We start from the raw sequence: 20,596 nt of genomic DNA on the forward strand, positions 1-20,596 counted from the left end.
ACAGCTTTCCCCTCAAGAAGCCTTTCGCTAAGACAGTTCTTGTGGAATTGGCAAAGTGATATTTGGAAGCCCATAGATGGCTATGGTGAAAAAGGAAATATCCTCAGATGAAATCTGGAAAGAAGCTTTCTCAGAAACTGCTTAGTGTTCTGTTAATTCATCTCACAGAGTTACATCTGTATTTCATGGATCTCTTTGCTAGCCTTATTTCTGTGGAATCTGAGAACAGATATTTCGGATCCCTTGGAAGACTATAGGGCCAAAGGAAATATCCTCCGATAACAAAGAGAAAGAAGCTTTCTGAGAAACTTCTTTGTGTTCTGTGAAATCATCTCACAGAGTAACAGCTTTCCCCTCAAGAAGCCTTTCGCTAAGACAGTTCTTGTGGAATTGGCAAAGTGATATTTGGAAGCCCATAGAGGGCTATGGTGAAAAAGGAAATATCCTCACATGAAATCTGGAAAGAAGCTTTCTGAGAAACTGCTTAGTGTTCTGTTAATTCATCTCACAGACTTACATCTGTATTTCGTGGATCTCTTTGCTAGCCTTATTTCTGTGGAATCTGAGAACAGATATTTCGGATCCCTTGCAAGACTATAGGGCCAAAGGAAATATCCTCCGATAACAAAGAGAAAGAAGCTTTCTGAGAAACTTCTTTGTGTTCTGTGAAATCATCTCACAGAGTTACAGCTTTCCCCTCAAGAAGCCTTTCGCTAAGACAGTTCTTGTGGAATTGGCAAAGTTTTATTTGGAAGCCCATAGAGGGCTATGGTGAAAAAGGAAATATCCTCACATGAAATCTGGAAAGAAGCTTTCTGAGAAACTGCTTAGTGTTCTGTTAATTCATCTCACAGACTTACATCTGTATTTCGTGGATCTCTTTGCTAGCCTTATTTCTGTGGAATCTGAGAACAGATATTTCGGATCCCTTGGAAGACTATAGGGCCAAAGGAAATATCCTCCGATAACAAAGAGAAAGAAGCTTTCTGAGAAAATTCTTTGTGTTCTGTGAAATCATCTCACAGAGTTACAGCATTCCCCTCAAGACGCCTTTCGCTAAGCCAGTTCTTGTGGAATTGGCAAAGTGATATTTGGAAGCCCATAGAGGTCTATGGTGAAAAAGGCAATATCCTCAGATGAAATCTGGAAAGAAGCTTTCTGAGAAACTACTTAGTGTTCTGTTAATTCATCTCAGAGAGTTACATCTGTATTTCGTGGATCTCTTTGCTAGACTTATTTCTGTGGAATCTGAGAACAGATATTTCGGATCCCTTGGAAGACTATAGGGCCAAAGGAAATATCCTCCGATAACAAAGAGAAAGAAGCTTTCTGAGAAACTTCTTTGTGTTCTGTGAAATCATCTCACAGAGTTACAGCTTTCCCCTCAAGAAGCCTTTCGCTAAGATAGTTCTTGTGGAATTGGCAAAGTGATATTTGGAAGCCCCTAGAGGGTATGGTGAAAAAGGAAATATCCACAGATGAAATCTGGAAAGAAGCTTTCTGAGAAACTGCTTAGTGTTCTGTTAATTCATCTCACAGAGTTACATCTGTATTTCGTGGATCTCTTTGCTAGCCTTATTTCTGTGGAATCTAAGAACAGATATTTCGGATCCCTTGGAAGACTATAGGGCCAAAGAAAATATCCTCCGATAACAAAGAGAAAGAAGCTTTCTGAGAAACTTCTTTGTGTTTTGTGAAATCATCTCACAGAGTTACAGCTTTCCTCTCAAGAAGCCTTTCGCTAAGACAGTTCTTGTGGAATTGGCAAAGTGATATTTGGAAGCCCATAGAGGTCTATGGTGAAAAAGGAAATATCCTCACATGAAATCTGGAAAGAAGCTTTCTGAGAAACTGCTTAGTGTTCTGTTAATTCGTCTCACAGAGTTACATCTGTATTTCGTGGATCTCTTTGCTAGCCTTATTTCTGTGGAATCTGTGAACAGATATTTCGGATCCCTTGGAAGACTATAGGGCCAAAGGAAATATCCTCCGATAACAAACAGAAAGAAGCTTTCTGAGAAACTTCTTTGTGTTCTGTGAAATCATCTCACAGAGTTACAGCTTTCCCCTCAAGAAGCCTTTCGCTAAGACAGTTCTTGTGGAATTGGCAAAGTGATATTTGGAAGCCCATAGAGGGCTACGGTGAAAAAGTAAATATCCTCAGATGAAATCTGGAAAGAAGCTTTCTGAGAAACTGCTTTGTGTTCTGTTAATTCATCTCACAGAGTTACATCTGTATTTCGTGGATCTCTTTGCTAGCCTTATTTCTGTTGAATCTGAGAACAGATATTTTGGATCCCTTGGAAGACTATAGGGCCAAAGGAAATATCCTCCGATAACAAAGAGAAAGAAGCTTTCTGAGAAACTTCTTTGTGTTCTGTGAAATCATCTCACAGAGTTACAGCTTTCCCCTCAAGAAGCCTTTCGCTAAGACAGTTCTTGTGGAATTGACCAAGTGATATTTGGAAGCCCATAGAGGGTTATGGTGAAAAAGGAAATATCCTCAGATGAAATCTGGAAAGAAGCTTTCTGAGAAACTGCTTAGTGTTCTGTTAATTCATCTCACAGAGTTACATCTGTATTTCGTGGATCTCTTTGCTAGCCTTATTTCTGTGGAATCTGAGAACAGATATTTCGGATCCCTTGGAAGACTATAGGGCCAAAGGAAATATCCTCCGATAACAAAGAGAAAGAAGCTTTCTGAGAAACTTCTTTGTGTTCTGTGAAATCATCTCACAGAGTTACAGCTTTCCCCTCAAGAAGCCTTTCGCTAAGACAGTTCTTGTGGAACTGGCAAAGTGATATTTGGAAGCCCATAGAGGGCGATGGTGAAAAAGGAAATATCCTCAGATGAAATCTGCAAAGAACCTTTCCGAGAAACTGCTTAGGGTTCTGTTAATTCATCTCACAGAGTTACATCTGTATTTCGTGGATCTCTTTGCTAGCCTTATTTCTGTGGATTCTGAGAACAGATATTTCGGATCCCTTGGAAGACTATAGGGCCAAAGGAAATATCCTCCGATAACAAAGAGAAAGAAGCTTTCTGAGAAACTTCTTTGTGTTCTGTGAAATCATCTCACAGAGTTACAGCTTTCCCCTCAAGAAGCCTTTCGCTAAGACAGTTCTTGTGGAATTGACCAAGTGATATTTGGAAGCCCATAGAGGGTTATGGTGAAAAAGGAAATATCCTCAGATGAAATCTGGAAAGAAGCTTTCTGAGAAACTGCTTAGTGTTCTGTTAATTCATCTCACAGACTTCCATCTGTATTTCGTGGATCTCTTTGCTAGCCTTATTTCTGTGGAATCTGAGAACAGATATTTCGGATCCCTTGCAAGACTATAGGGCCAAAGGAAATATCCTCCGATAATAAAGAGAAAGAAGCTTTCTGAGAAACTTCTTTGTGTTCTGTGAAATCATCTCACAGAGTTACAGCTTTCCCCTCAAGAAGCCTTTCGCTAAGACAGTTCTTGTGGAATTGGCAAAGTGATATTTGGAAGCCCATAGAGGGCGATGGTGAAAAAGGAAATATCGTCAGATGAAATCTGGAAAGAAGCTTTCTGAGAAACTGCTTAGTGTTCTGTTAATTCTTCTCACAGAGTTACATCTGTATTTCGTGGATCTCTTTGCTAGCCTTATTTCTGTGGAATCTGAGAACAGATATTTCCTTTCCCTTTGAAGACTATAGGGCCAAAGGAAATATCCTCCGATAACAAAGAGAAAGAAGCTTTCTGAGAAACTTCTTTGTGTTCTGTGAAATCATCTCACAGAGTTACAGCTTTCCCCTCAAGAAGCCTTTCGCTAAGACAGTTCTTGTGGAATTGGCAAAGTGATATTTTGAAACCCATAGAGGGCTATAGTGAAAAAGGAAATATCCTCACATGAAATCTGGAAAGAAGCTTTCTGAGAAACTGCTTAGTGTTCTGTTAATTCATCTCACAGAGTTACATCTGTATTTCGTGGATCTCTTTGCTAGCCTTATTTCTGTGGAATCTGAGAACAGATATTTCGGATCCCTTGGAAGACTATAGGGCCAAAGGAAATATCCCCTGATAACAAAGAGAAAGAAGCTTTCTGAGAAACTTCTTTGTGTTCTGTGAAATCATCTCACAGAGTTACAGCTTTCCCCTCAAGAAGCCTTTCGCTAAGACAGTTCTTGTGGAATTGGCAAAGTGATATTTGGAAGCCCATAGAGGGCTATGGTGAAAAAGGAAATATCCTCAGATGAAATCTGGAAAGAAGCTTTCTGAGAAACTGCTTTGTGTTCTGTTAATTCATCTCACAGAGTTACATCTGTATTTCGTGGATCTCTTTGCTAGCCTTATTTCTGTGGAATCTAAGAACAGATATTTCGGATCCCTTGGAAGACCGTAGGGCAAAAGGAAATATTCTCCGATAACAAACAGAAAGAAGCTTTCTGAGAAACTTCTTTGTGTTCTGTGAAATCATCTCACAGAGTTACAGCTTTCCCGTCAAGAAGCCTTTCGCTAAGACAGTTCTTGTGGAATTGGCAAAGTGATATTTGGAAGCCCATAGAGGGCTATGGTGAAAAAGGAAATATCCTCAGATGAAATCTGGAAAGAAGCTTTCTGAGAAACTCCTTAGTGTTCTGATAATTCATCTCACAGAGTTACATCTGTATTTCGTGGATCTCTTTGCTAGCCTTATTTCTGTGGAATCTGAGAACAGATATTTCGGATCCCTTGGAAGACTATAGGGCCAAAGGAAATATCCTCCGATAACAAAGAGAAAGAAGCTTTCTGAGAAACTTCTTTGTGTTCTGTGAAATCATCTCACAGAGTTACAGCTTTCCCCTCAAGAAGCCTTTCGCTAAGACAGTTCTTGTGGAACTGGCAAAGTGATATTTGGAAGCCCATAGAGGGCTATGGTGAAAAAGGAAATATCCTCAAATGAAATCTGGAAAGAACCTTTCTGAGAAACTGCTTAGTGTTCTGTTACTTCATCTCACAGAGTTACATCTGTATTTCGTGGATCTCTTTGCTAGCCTTATTTCTGTGGAATCTGAGAACAGATATTTCGGATCCCTTGGAAGACTATAGGGCCAAAGGAAATATCCTCCGATAAAAAAGAGAAAGAAGCTTTCTGAGAAAATTCTTTGTGTTCTGTGAAATCATCTCACAGAGTTACAGCTTTCCCCTCAAGAAGCCTTTCACTAAGCCAGTTCTTGTGGAACTGGCAAAGTGATATTTGGAAGCCCTTAGAGGGCTATGGTGAAAAAGGAAATATCCTCACATGAAATCTGGAAAGAACCTTTCTGAGAAACTGCTTAGTGTTCTGTTAATTCATCTCATAGACTTCCATCTGTATTTCGTGGATCTCTTTGCTAGCCTTATTTCTTTGGAATCTGAGAACAGATATTTCGGATCCCTTGGAAGACTATAGGGCCAAAGGAAATATCCTCCGATAACAAAGAGAAAGAAGCTTTCTGAGAAAATTCTTTGTGTTCTGTGAAATCATCTCACAGAGTTACAGCTTTCCTCTCAAGAAGCCTTTCACTAAGCCAGTTCTTGTGGAATTGGCAAAGTGATATTTGGAAGCCCATAGAGGTCTATGGTGAAAAAGGCAATATCCTCAGATGAAATCTGGAAAGAAGCTTTCTGAGAAACTACTTAGTGTTCTGTTAATTCATCTCAGAGAGTTACATCTGTATTTCGTGGATCTCTTTGCTAGACTTATTTCTGTGGAATCTGAGAACAGATATTTCGGATCCCTTGGAAGACTATAGGGCCAAAGGAAATATCCTCCGATAACAAAGAGAAAGAAGCTTTCTGAGAAACTTCTTTGTGTTCTGTGAAATCATCTCACAGAGTTACAGCTTTCCCCTCAAGAAGCCCTTCGCTAAGACAGTTCTTGTGGAATTGGCAAAGTGATATTTGGAAGCCCCTAAAGGGTATGGTGAAAAAGGAAATATCCACAGATGAAATCTGGAAAGAAGCTTTCTGAGAAACTGCTTAGTGTTCTGTTAATTCATCTCACAGAGTTACATCTGTATTTCGTGGATCTCTTTGCTAGCCTTATTTCTGTGGAATCTAAGAACAGATATTTCGGATCCCTTGGAAGACTATAGGGCCAAAGGAAATATCCTCTGATAACAAAGAGAAAGAAGCTTTCTGAGAAACTTCTTTGTGTTCTGTGAAATCATCTCACAGAGTTACAGCTTTCCCCTCAAGAAGCCTTTCGCTAAGACAGTTCTTGTGGAATTGGCAAAGTGATATTTGGAAGCCCATAGAGGGCTATGGTGAAAAAGGAAATATCCTCACATGAAATCTGGAAAGAAGCTTTCTGAGAAACTGCTTAGTGTTCTGTTAATTCATCTCACAGAGTTACATCTGTATTTCGTGGATCTCTTTGCTAGCCTTATTTCTGTGGAATCTGAGAACAGATATTTCGGATCCCTTGCAAGACTATAGGGCCAAAGGAAATATCCTCCGATAACAAAGAGAAAGAAGCTTTCTGAGAAACTTCTTTGTATTATGTGAAATCAACTCACAGATTTACAGCTTTCCCCTCAAGAACCCTTTCGCTAAGACAGTTCTTGTGGAATTGGCAAAGTGATATTTGGAAGCCCATAGAGGGCTATGGTGAAAAAGGAAATATCCTCAGATGAAATCTGGAAAAAAGCTTTCTCAGAAACTGCTTAGTGTTCTGTTAATTCGTCTCACCGAGTTACATCTGTATTTCGTGGATCTCTTTGCCTGCCTTATTTCTGTGGAATCTGAGAACAGATATTTCGGATCCCTTGGAAGACTATAGGGCCAAAGGAAATATCCTCCGATAACAAAGAGAAAGAAGCTTTCTGAGAAACTTCTTTGTGTTCTGTGAAATCATCTCACAGAGTAACAGCTTTCCCCTCAAGAAGCCTTTCGCTAAGACAGTTCTTGTGGAACTGGCAAAGTGATATTTGGAAGCCCATAGAGGGCGATGGTGAAAAAGGAAATATCCTCAGATGAAATCTGCAAAGAACCTTTCCGAGAAACTGCTTAGGGTTCTGTTAATTCATCTCACAGAGTTACATCTGTATTTCGTGGATCTCTTTGCTAGCCTTATTTCTGTGGATTCTGAGAACAGATATTTCGGATCCCTTGGAAGACTATAGGGCCAAAGGAAATATCCTCCGATAACAAAGAGAAAGAAGCTTTCTGAGAAACTTCTTTGTGTTCTGTGAAATCATCTCACAGAGTTACAGCTTTCCCCTCAAGAAGCCTTTCGCTAAGACAGTTCTTGTGGAATTGACCAAGTGATATTTGGAAGCCCATAGAGGGTTATGGTGAAAAAGGAAATATCCTCAGATGAAATCTGGAAAGAAGCTTTCGGAGAAACTGCTTAGTGTTCTGTTAATTCATCTCACAGAGTTACATCTGTATTTCGTGGATCTCTTTGCTAGCCTTATTTCTGTGGAATCTGAGAACAGATATTTCGGATCCCTTGGAAGACTATAGGGCCAAAGGAAATATCCTCCGATAACAAAGAGAAAGAAGCTTTCTGAGAAACTTCTTTGTGTTCTGTGAAATCATCTCACAGAGTTACAGCTTTCCCCTCAAGAAGCCTTTCGCTAAGACAGTTCTTGTGGAACTGGCAAAGTGATAATTGGAAGCCCATAGAGGGCGATGGTGAAAAAGGAAATATCCTCAGATGAAATCTGCAAAGAACCTTTCTGAGAAACTGCTTAGGGTTCTGTTAATTCATCTCACAGAGTTACATCTGTATTTCGTGGATCTCTTTGCTAGCCTTATTTCTGTGGATTCTGAGAACAGATATTTCGGATCCCTTGGAAGACTATAGGGCCAAAGGAAATATCCTCCGATAACAAAGAGAAAGAAGCTTTCTGAGAAAATTCTTTGTGTTCTGTGAAATCATCTCACAGAGTTACAGCTTTCCTCTCAAGAAGCCTTTCACTAAGTCAGTTCTTGTGGAACTGGCAAAGTGATATTTGGAAGCCCATAGAGGGCTATGGTGAAAAAGGAAATATCCTCACATGAAATCTGGAAAGAACCTTTCTGAGAAACTGCTTAGTGTTCTGTTAATTCATCTCACAGACTTCCATCTGTATTTCGTGGATCTCTTTGCTAGCCTTATTTCTGTGGAATCTGAGAACAGATATTTCGGATCCCTTGCAAGACTATAGGGCCAAAGGAAATATCCTCCGATAATAAAGAGAAAGAAGCTTTCTGAGAAACTTCTTTGTGTTCTGTGAAATCATCTCACAGAGTTACAGCTTTCCCCTCAAGAAGCCTTTCGCTAAGACAGTTCTTGTGGAATTGGCAAAGTGATATTTGGAAGCCCATAGAGGGCGATGGTGAAAAAGGAAATATCGTCAGATGAAATCTGGAAAGAACCTTTCCGAGAAACTGCTTAGGGTTCTGTTAATTCATCTCACAGAGTTACATCTGTATTTCGTGGATCTCTTTGCTAGCCTTATTTCTGTGGATTCTGAGAACAGATATTTCGGATCCCTTGGAAGACTATAGGGCCAAAGGAAATATCCTCCGATAACAAAGAGAAAGAAGCTTTCTGAGAAACTTCTCTGTGTTCTGTGAAATCATCTCACAGAGTTACAGCTTTCCCCTCAAGAAGCCTTTCGCTAAGACAGTTCTTGTGGAATTGACCAAGTGATATTTGGAAGCCCATAGAGGGTTATGGTGAAAAAGGAAATATCCTCAGATGAAATCTGGAAAGAAGCTTTCTGAGAAACTGCTTAGTGTTCTGTTAATTCATCTCACAGAGTTACATCTGTATTTCGTGGATCTCTTTGCTAGCCTTATTTCTGTGGAATCTGAGAACAGATATTTCGGATCCCTTGGAAGACTATAGGGCCAAAGGAAATATCCTCCGATAACAAAGAGAAAGAAGCTTTCTGAGAAACTTCTTTGTGTTCTGTGAAATCATCTCACAGAGTTACAGCTTTCCCCTCAAGAAGCCTTTCGCTAAGACAGTTCTTGTGGAACTGGCAAAGTGATAATTGGAAGCCCATAGAGGGCGATGGTGAAAAAGGAAATATCCTCAGATGAAATCTGCAAAGAACCTTTCTGAGAAACTGCTTAGGGTTCTGTTAATTCATCTCACAGAGTTACATCTGTATTTCGTGGATCTCTTTGCTAGCCTTATTTCTGTGGATTCTGAGAACAGATATTTCGGATCCCTTGGAAGACTATAGGGCCAAAGGAAATATCCTCCGATAACAAAGAGAAAGAAGCTTTCTGAGAAAATTCTTTGTGTTCAGTGAAATCATCTCACAGAGTTACAGCTTTCCTCTCAAGAAGCCTTTCACTAAGCCAGTTCTTGTGGAACTGGCAAAGTGATATTTGGAAGCCCATAGAGGGCTATGGTGAAAAAGGAAATATCCTCACATGAAATCTGGAAAGAACCTTTCTGAGAAACTGCTTAGTGTTCTGTTAATTCATCTCACAGACTTCCATCTGTATTTCGTGGATCTCTTTGCTAGCCTTATTTCTGTGGAATCTGAGAACAGATATTTCGGATCCCTTGCAAGACTATAGGGCCAAAGGAAATATCCTCCGATAATAAAGAGAAAGAAGCTTTCTGAGAAACTTCTTTGTGTTCTGTGAAATCATCTCACAGAGTTACAGCTTTCCCCTCAAGAAGCCTTTCGCTAAGACAGTTCTTGTGGAATTGGCAAAGTGATATTTGGAAGCCCATAGAGGGCGATGGTGAAAAAGGAAATATCGTCAGATGAAATCTGGAAAGAACCTTTCCGAGAAACTGCTTAGGGTTCTGTTAATTCATCTCACAGAGTTACATCTGTATTTCGTGGATCTCTTTGCTAGCCTTATTTCTGTGGATTCTGAGAACAGATATTTCGGATCCCTTGGAAGACTATAGGGCCAAAGGAAATATCCTCCGATAACAAAGAGAAAGAAGCTTTCTGAGAAACTTCTTTGTGTTCTGTGAAATCATCTCACAGAGTTACAGCTTTCCCCTCAAGAAGCCTTTCGCTAAGACAGTTCTTGTGGAATTGACCAAGTGATATTTGGAAGCCCATAGAGGGTTATGGTGAAAAAGGAAATATCCTCAGATGAAATCTGGAAAGAAGCTTTCTGAGAAACTGCTTAGTGTTCTGTTAATTCATCTCACAGAGTTACATCTGTATTTCGTGGATCTCTTTGCTAGCCTTATTTCTGTGGAATCTGAGAACAGATATTTCGGATCCCTTGGAAGACTATAGGGCCAAAGGAAATATCCTCCGATAACAAAGAGAAAGAAGCTTTCTGAGAAACTTCTTTGTGTTCTGTGAAATCATCTCACAGAGTTACAGCTTTCCCCTCAAGAAGCCTTTCGCTAAGACAGTTCTTGTGGAACTGGCAAAGTGATAATTGGAAGCCCATAGAGGGCGATGGTGAAAAAGGAAATATCCTCAGATGAAATCTGCAAAGAACCTTTCTGAGAAACTGCTTAGGGTTCTGTTAATTCATCTCACAGAGTTACATCTGTATTTCGTGGATCTCTTTGCTAGCCTTATTTCTGTGGATTCTGAGAACAGATATTTCGGATCCCTTGGAAGACTATAGGGCCAAAGGAAATATCCTCCGATAACAAAGAGAAAGAAGCTTTCTGAGAAAATTCTTTGTGTTCTGTGAAATCATCTCACAGAGTTACAGCTTTCCTCTCAAGAAGCCTTTCACTAAGCCAGTTCTTGTGGAATTGGCAAAGTGATATTTGGAAGCCCATAGAGGGCTATGGTGAAAAAGGAAATATCCTCACATGAAATCTGGAAAGAACCTTTCTGAGAAACTGCTTAGTGTTCTGTTAATTCATCTCACAGACTTCCATCTGTATTTCGTGGATCTCTTTGCTAGCCTTATTTCTGTGGAATCTGAGAACAGATATTTCGGATCCCTTGCAAGACTATAGGGCCAAAGGAAATATCCTCCGATAATAAAGAGAAAGAAGCTTTCTGAGAAACTTCTTTGTGTTCTGTGAAATCATCTCACAGAGTTACAGCTTTCCCCTCAAGAAGCCTTTCGCTAAGACAGTTCTTGTGGAATTGGCAAAGTGATATTTGGAAGCCCATAGAGGGCGATGGTGAAAAAGGAAATATCGTCAGATGAAATCTGGAAAGAAGCTTTCTGAGAAACTGCTTAGTGTTCTGTTAATTCTTCTCACAGAGTTACATCTGTATTTCGTGGATCTCTTTGCTAGCCTTATTTCTGTGGAATCTGAGAACAGATATTTCCTTTCCCTTTGAAGACTATAGGGCCAAAGGAAATATCCTCCGATAACAAAGAGAAAGAAGCTTTCTGAGAAACTTCTTTGTGTTCTGTGAAATCATCTCACAGAGTTACAGCTTTCCCCTCAAGAAGCCTTTCGCTAAGACAGTTCTTGTGGAATTGGCAAAGTGATATTTGGAAACCCATAGAGGGCTATAGTGAAAAAGGAAATATCCTCACATGAAATCTGGAAAGAAGCTTTCTGAGAAACTGCTTAGTGTTCTGTTAATTCATCTCACACAGTTACATCTGTATTTCGTGGATCTCTTTGCTAGCCTTCTTTCTGTGGAATCTGAGAACAGATATTTCGGATCCCTTGGAAGACTATAGGGCCAAAGGAAATATCCCCTGATAACAAAGAGAAAGAAGCTTTCTGAGAAACTTCTTTGTGTTCTGTGAAATCATCTCACAGAGTTACAGCTTTCCCCTCAAGAAGCCTTTCGCTAAGACAGTTCTTGTGGAATTGGCAAAGTGATATTTGGAAGCCCATAGAGGGCTATGGTGAAAAAGGAAATATCCTCAGATGAAATCTGGAAAGAAGCTTTCTGAGAAACTGCTTTGTGTTCTGTTAATTCATCTCACAGAGTTACATCTGTATTTCGTGGATCTCTTTGCTAGCCTTATTTCTGTGGAATCTAAGAACAGATATTTCGGATCCCTTGGAAGACCATAGGGCAAAAGGAAATATTCTCCGATAACAAACAGAAAGAAGCTTTCTGAGAAACTTCTTTGTGTTCTGTGAAATCATCTCACAGAGTTACAGCTTTCCCGTCAAGAAGCCTTTCGCTAAGACAGTTCTTGTGGAATTGGCAAAGTGATATTTGGAAGCCCATAGAGGGCTATGGTGAAAAAGGAAATATCCTCAGATGAAATCTGGAAAGAACCTTTCTGAGAAACTGCTTAGTGTTCTGTTACTTCATCTCACAGAGTTACATCTGTATTTCGTGGATCTCTTTGCTAGCCTTATTTCTGTGGAATCTGAGAACAGATATTTCGGATCCCTTGGAAGACTATAGGGCCAAAGGAAATATCCTCCGATAAAAAAGAGAAAGAAGCTTTCTGAGAAAATCCTTTGTGTTCTGTGAAATCATCTCACAGAGTTACAGCTTTCCCCTCAAGAAGCCTTTCACTAAGCCAGTTCTTGTGGAACTGGCAAAGTGATATTTGGAAGCCCTTAGTGGGCTATGGTGAAAAAGGAAATATCCTCACATGAAATCTGGAAAGAACCTTTCTGAGAAACTGCTTAGTGTTCTGTTAATTCATCTCATAGACTTCCATCTGTATTTCGTGGATCTCTTTGCTAGCCTTATTTCTGTGGAATCTGAGAACAGATATTTCGGATCCCTTGGAAGACTATAGGGCCAAAGGAAATATCCTCCGATAACAAAGAGAAAGAAGCTTTCTGAGAAAATTCTTTGTGTTCTGTGAAATCATCTCACAGAGTTACAGCTTTCCTCTCAAGAAGCCTTTCACTAAGCCAGTTCTTGTGGAATTGGCAAAGTGATATTTGGAAGCCCATAGAGGTCTATGGTGAAAAAGGCAATATCCTCAGATGAAATCTGGAAAGAAGCTTTCTGAGAAACTACTTAGTGTTCTGTTAATTCATCTCAGAGAGTTACATCTGTATTTCGTGGATCTCTTTGCTAGACTTATTTCTGTGGAATCTGAGAACAGATATTTCGGATCCCTTGGAAGACTATAGGGCCAAAGGAAATATCCTCCGATAACAAAGAGAAAGAAGCTTTCTGAGAAACTTCTTTGTGTTCTGTGAAATCATCTCACAGAGTTACAGCTTTCTCCTCAAGAAGCCCTTCGCTAAGACAGTTCTTGTGGAATTGGCAAAGTGATATTTGGAAGCCCCTAAAGGGTATGGTGAAAAAGGAAATATCCACAGATGAAATCTGGAAAGAAGCTTTCTGAGAAACTGCTTAGTGTTCTGTTAATTCATCTCACAGAGTTACATCTGTATTTCGTGGATCTCTTTGCTAGCCTTATTTCTGTGGAATCTAAGAACAGATATTTCGGATCCCTTGGAAGACTATAGGGCCAAAGGAAATATCCTCTGATAACAAAGAGAAAGAAGCTTTCTGAGAAACTTCTTTGTGTTCTGTGAAATCATCTCACAGAGTTACAGCTTTCCCCTCAAGAAGCCTTTCGCTAAGACAGTTCTTGTGGAATTGGCAAAGTGATATTTGGAAGCCCATAGAGGGCTATGGTGAAAAAGGAAATATCCTCACATGAAATCTGGAAAGAAGCTTTCTGAGAAACTGCTTAGTGTTCTGTTAATTCATCTCACAGAGTTACATCTGTATTTCGTGGATCTCTTTGCTAGCCTTATTTCTGTGGAATCTGAGAACAGATATTTCGGATCCCTTGCAAGACTATAGGGCCAAAGGAAATATCCTCCGATAACAAAGAGAAAGAAGCTTTCTGAGAAACTTCTTTGTATTATGTGAAATCAACTCACAGATTTACAGCTTTCCCCTCAAGAAGCCTTTCGCTAAGACAGTTCTTGTGGAATTGGCAAAGTGATATTTGGAAGCCCATAGAGGGCTATGGTGAAAAAGGAAATATCCTCAGATGAAATCTGGAAAAAAGCTTTCTCAGAAACTGCTTAGTGTTCTGTTAATTCGTCTCACAGAGTTACATCTGTATTTCGTGAATCTCTTTGCCTGCCTTATTTCTGTGGAATCTGAGAACAGATATTTCGGATCCCTTGGAAGACTATAGGGCCAAAGGAAATATCCTCCGATAACAAAGAGAAAGAAGCTTTCTGAGAAACTTCTTTGTGTTCTGTGAAATCATCTCACAGAGTTACAGCTTTCCCCTCAAGAAGCCTTTCGCTAAGACAGTTCTTGTGGAATTGGCAAAGTGACATTTGGAAGCCCGTAGAAGGCTATGGTGAAAATGGAAATATCCTCACATGAAATCTGGAAAGAAGCTTTCTGAGAAACTGCTTAGTGTTCTGTTAATTCATCTCACAGAGTTACATCTGTATTTCGTGGATCTCTTTGCTAGCCTTATTTCTGTGGAATCTGAGAACAGATATTTCGGATCCCTTGGAAGACTATAGGGCCAAAGGAAATATCCTCCGATAACAAAGAGAAAGAAGCTTTCTGAGAAACTTCTTTGTGTTCTGTGAAATCCTCTCACAGAGTTACAGCTTTCCCCTCAAGAAGCCTTTCGCTAAGACAGTTCTTGTGGAATTGGCAAAGTGATATTTGGAAGCCCATAGAGGGCTACGGTGAAAAAGGAAATATCCTCAGATGAAATCTGGAAAGAAGCTTTCTGAGAAACTGCTTTGTGTTCTGTTAATTCATCTCACAGAGTTACATCTGTATTTCGTGGATCTCTTTGCTAGCCTTATTTCTGTTGAATCTGAGAACAGATATTTTGGATCCCTTGGAAGACTATAGGGCCAAAGGAAATATCCTCCGATAACAAAGAGAAAGAAGCTTTCTGTGAAACTTCTTTGTGTTCTGTGAAATCATCTCACAGAGTTACAGCTTTCCCCTCAAGAAGCCTTTCGCTAAGACAGTTCTTGTGGAATTGCCCAAGTGATATTTGGAAGCCCATAGAGGGCTATGGTGAAAAAGGAAATATCCTCACATGAAATCTGGAAATAAGCTTTCTGAGAAACTGCTTAGTGTTCTGTTAATTCATCTCACAGAGTTACATCTGTATTTCATGGATCTCTTTGCTAGCCTTATTTCTGTGGAATCTGAGAACAGATATTTCGGATCCCTTGGAAGACTATAGGGCCAAAGGAAATATCCTCCGATAACAAAGAGAAAGAAGCTTTCTGAGAAACTTCTTTGTGTTCTGTATAATCATCTCACAGAGTTACAGCTTTCCCCTCAAGAAGCCTTTCGCTAAGACAGTTCTTGTGGAATTGGCAAAGTGATATTTGGAAGCCCATAGAGGGCGATGGTGAAAAAGGAAATATCCTCAGATGATATCTGGAAAGAAGCTTTCTGAGAAACTGCTTAGTGTTCTGCTAATTCATCTCACAGAGTTACATCTGTATTTCGTGGATCTCTTTGCTAGCCTTATTTCTGTGGAATCTGAGAACAGATATTTCCTTTCCCTTTGAAGACTATAGGGCCAAAGATAATATCCTCCGATAACAAAGAGAAAGAAGCTTTCTGAGAAACTTCTTTGTGTTCTGTGAAATCATCTCACAGAGTTACAACTTTCCCCTCAAGAAGCCTTTCGCTAAGACAGTTCTTGTGGAATTGGCAAAGTGATATTTGGAAGCCCATAGAGGGCTATGGTGAAACAGGAAATATCCTCAGATGAAATCTGGAAAGAAGCTTTCTGAGAAACTGCTTAGTGTTCTGTTAATTCATCTCACAGAGTTACATCTGTATTTCGTGGATCTCTTTGCTAGCCTTATTTCTGTGGAGTCTGAGAACAGATATTTCGGATCCCTTGGAAGACTATATGGCCAAAGGAAATATCCTCCGATAACAAAGAGAAAGAAGCTTTCTGAGAAACTTCTTTGTGTTCTGTGAAATCATCTCACAGAGTTACAGCTTTCCCCTCAAGAAGCCTTTCGCTAAGACAGTTCTTGTGGAATTGGCAAAGTGATATTTGGAAGCCCATAGAGGGCTACGGTGAAAAAGGAAATATCCTCAGATGAAATCTGGAAAGAAGCTTTCTGAGAAACTGCTTTGTGTTCTGTTAATTCATCTCACAGAGTTACATCTGTATTTCGTGGATCTCTTTGCTAGCCTTATTTCTGTTGAATCTGAGAACAGATATTTTGGATCCCTTGGAAGACTATAGGGCCAAAGGAAATATCCTCCGATAACAAATAGAAAGAAGCTTTCTGAGAAACTTCTTTGTGTTCTGTGAAATCATCTCACAGAGTTACAGCTTTCCCCTCAAGAAGCCTTTCGCTAAGACAGTTCTTGTGGAATTGCCCAAGTGATATTTGGAAGCCCATAGAGGGCTATGGTGAAAAAGGAAATATCCTCACATGAAATCTGGAAAGAAGCTTTCTGAGAAACTGCTTAGTGTTCTGTTAATTCATCTCACAGAGTTACATCTGTATTTCATGGATCTCTTTGCTAGCCTTATTTCTGTGGAATCTGAGAACAGATATTTCGGATCCCTTGGAAGACTATAGGGCCAAAGGAAATATCCTCCGATAACAAAGAGAAAGAAGTTTTCTGAGAAACTTCTTTGTATTCTGTATAATCATCTCACTGAGTTACAGCTTTCCCCTCAAGAAGCCTTTCGCTAAGACAGTTCTTGTGGAATTGTCAAAGTGATATTTGGAAGCCCATAGAGGGCGATGGTGAAAAAGGAAATATCCTCAGATGATATCTGGAAAGAAGCTTTCTGAGAAACTGCTTAGGGTTCTGTTAATTCATCTCACAGAGTTACATCTGTATTTCGTGGATCTCTTTGCTAGCCTTATTTCTGTGGAATCTGAGAACAGATATTTCCTTTCCCTTTGAAGACTATAGGGCCAAAGATAATATCCTCCGATAACAAAGAGAAAGAAGCTTTCTGAGAAACTTCTTTGTGTTCTGTGAAATCATCTCACAGAGTTACAACTTTCCCCTCAAGAAGCCTTTCGCTAAGACAGTTCTTGTGGAATTGGCAAAGTGATATTTGGAAGCCCATAGAGGGCTATGGTGAAAAAGGAAATATCCTCACATAAAATCTGGAAAGAAGCTTTCTCAGAAACTGATTAGTGTTCTGTTAATTCATCTCACAGAGTTACATCTGTATTTCGTGGATCTCTTTGCTAGCCTTATTTCTGTGGAATCTGAGAACAGATATTTCGGATCCCTTGGAAGACTATATGGCCAAAGGAAATATCCTCCGATAACAAAGAGAAAGAAGCTTTCTGAGAAACTTCTTTGTGTTCTGTGAAATCATCTCACAGAGTTACAGCTTTCCCCTCAAGAAGCCTTTCGCTAAGACAGTTCTTGTGGAATTGGCAAAGTGATATTTGGAAGCCCATAGAGGGCTACGGTGAAAAAGGAAATATCCTCAGATGAAATCTGGAAAGAAGCTTTCTGAGAAACTGCTTTGTGTTCTGTTAATTCATCTCACAGTGTTACATCTGTATTTCGTGGATCTCTTTGCTAGCCTTATTTCTGTTGAATCTGAGAACAGATATTTTGGATCCCTTGGAAGACTATAGGGCCAAAGGAAATATCCTCCGATAACAAATAGAAAGAAGCTTTCTGAGAAACTTCTTTGTGTTCTGTGAAATCATCTCACAGAGTTACAGCTTTCCCCTCAAGAAGCCTTTCGCTAAGACAGTTCTTGTGGAATTGCCCAAGTGATATTTGGAAGCCCATAGAGGGCTATGGTGAAAAAGGAAATATCCTCACATGAAATCTGGAAAGAAGCTTTCTGAGAAACTGCTTAGTGTTCTGTTAATTCACCTCACAGAGTTACATCTGTATTTCATGGATCTCTTTGCTAGCCTTATTTCTGTGGAATCTGAGAACAGATATTTCGGATCCCTTGGAAGACTATAGGGCCAAAGGAAATATCCTCCGATAACAAAGAGAAAGAAGCTTTCTGAGAAACTTCTTTGTGTTCTGTATAATCATCTCACAGAGTTACAGCTTTCCCCTCAAGAAGCCTTTCCCTAAGACAGTTCTTGTGGAATTGGCAAAGTGATATTTGGAAGCCCATAGAGGGCGATGGTGAAAAAGGTAATATCCTCAGATGATATCTGGAAAGAAGCTTTCTGAGAAACTGCTTAGTGTTCTGTTAATTCATCTCACAGAGTTACATCTGTATTTCGTGGATCTCTTTGCTAGCCTTATTTCTGTGGAATCTGAGAACAGATATTTCCTTTCCCTTTGAAGACTATAGGGCCACAGATAATATCCTCCGATAACAAAGAGAAAGAAGCTTTCTGAGAAACTTCTTTGTGTTCTGTGAAATCATCTCACAGAGTTACAACTTTCCCCTCAAGAAGCCTTTCGCAAAGACAGTTCTTGTGGAATTGGCAAAGTGATATTTGGAAGCCCATAGAGGGCTATGGTGAAAAAGGAAATATCCTCACATGAAATCTGGAAAGAAGATTTCTCAGAAACTGCTTAGTGTTCTGTTAATTCATCTCACAGAGTTACATCTGTATTTCGTGGATCTCTTTGCTAGCCTTATTTCTGTGGAATCTGAGAACAGATATTTCGGATCCCTTGGAAGACTATAGGGCCAAAGGAAATATCCACCGATAACAAAGAGAAAGAAGCTTTCTGAGAAACTTCTTTGTGTTCTGTGAAATCATCTCACAGAGTTACAGCTTTCCCCTTAAGAAGCCTTTCGCTAAGACAGTCCTTGTGGAATTGCAAAGTGATATTTGGAAGCCCATAGAGGGCTATGGTGAAAAAGGAAATATCCTCACATGAAATCTGGAAAGAAGCTTTCTGAGAAACTGCTTAGTGTTCTGTTAATTCATCCCACAGACTTACATCTGTATTTCGTGGATCTCTTTGCTAGCCTTATTTCTGTGGAATCTGAGAACAGATATTTCGGAACCCTTGCAAGACTATAGGGCCAAAGGAAATATCCTCCGATAACAAAGAGAAGGAAGCTTTCTGAGAAACTTCTTTGTGTTCTGTGAAATCATCTCACAGAGTTACAGCTTTCCCCTCAAGAAGCCTTTCGCTAAGACAGTTCTTGTGGAATTGGCAAAGTGATATTTGGAAGCCCATAGAGGGCTATGGTGAAAAAGGAAATATCCTCAGATGAAATCTGGAAAGAAGCTTTCTCAGAAACTGCTTAGTGTTCTGTTAATTCATCTCACAGAGTTACATCTGTATTTCGTGGATCTCTTTGCTAGCCTTATTTCTGTGGAATCTGAGAACAGATATTTCGGATCCCTTGGAAGACTATAGGGCCAAAGGAAATATCCTCCGATAACAAAGAGAAAGAAGGTTTCTGAGAAACTTCTTTGTGTTCTGTGAAATCATCTCACAGAGTTACAGCTTTCCCCTCAAAAAGCCTTTCGCTAAGACAGTTCTTGTGTAATTGGCAAAGTGATATTTGGAAGCCCATAGAGGACTATGGTGAAGAAGGAAATATCCTCACATGAAATCTCGAAAGAAGCTTTCTGAGAAACTGCTTAGTGTTCTGTTAATTCATCTCACACAGTTACATCTGTATTTCGTGGATCTCTTTGCTAGACTTATTTCTGTGGAATCTGAGAACAGATATTTCGGATCCCTTGGAAGACTATAGGGCCAAAGGAAATATCCTCCGATAACAAAGAGAAAGAAGCTTTCTGAGAAACTTCTTTGTGTTCTGTGAAATCATCTCACAGAGTTACAGCTTTCCCCTCAAGAAGCCTTTCGCTAAGACAGTTCTTGTGGAATTAGAAAAGTGACATTTGGAAGCCCGTAGAGGGCTATGGTGAAAAGGAAATATCCTCACATGAAATCTGGAAATAAGCTTTCTGAGAAACTGCTTAGTGTTCTGTTATTTCATTTCACAGAGTTACATCTGTATTTCGTGGATCTCTTTGCTAGCCTTATTTCTGTGGAATCTGAGAACAGATATTTCGGATCACTTGGAAGACTATAGGGCCAAAGGAAATATCCTCCGATAACAAAGAGAAAGAAGCTTTCTGAGAAACTACTTTGTGTTCTGTGAAATCATCTCACAGAGTTACAGCTTTCCCCTCAAGAAGCCTTTCGCTAAGACAGTTCTTGTGGAATTGGCAAAGTGATATTTGGAAGCCCATAGAGGCTACGGTGAAAAAGGAAATATCCTCAGATGAAATCTGGAAAGAAGCTTTCTGAGAAACTGCTTTGTGTTCTGTTAATTCATCTCACAGAGTTACATCTGTATTTCGTGGATCTCTTTGCTAGCCTTATTTCTGTGGAATCTGAGAACAGATATTTCGGATCCCTTGGAAGACTATAGGGCCAAAGGAAATATCCTCCGATAACAAAGAGAAAGAAGCTTTCTGAGAAACTTCTTTGTGTTCTGTGAAATCATTTCACAGAGTTACAGCTTTCCCCACAAGAATCCTTTCGCTAAGACAGTTCTTGTGGAATTGGCAAAGTGATATTTGGAAGCCCTTAGAGGGCTATGGTGAAAAAGGAAATATCCTCAGATGAAATCTGGAAAGAAGCTTTCTGAGAAACTGCTTAGTGTTCTGTTAATTCATCTCACAGAGTTACATCTGTATTTCGTGGATCTCTTTGCTAGCCTTATTTCTGTTCAATCTGAGAACAGATATTTTGGATCCCTTGGAAGACTATAGGGCCAAATGAAATATCCTCCGATAACAAAGAGAAAGAAGCTTTCTGAGAAACTTCTTTGTGTTCTGTGAAATCATCTCACAGAGTTACAGCTTTCCCCTCAAGAAGCC

This window comes from Macaca nemestrina, chromosome 13 (assembly GCF_043159975.1).
Source record: "Macaca nemestrina isolate mMacNem1 chromosome 13, mMacNem.hap1, whole genome shotgun sequence".
NCBI lineage: Eukaryota > Metazoa > Chordata > Mammalia > Primates > Cercopithecidae > Macaca > Macaca nemestrina.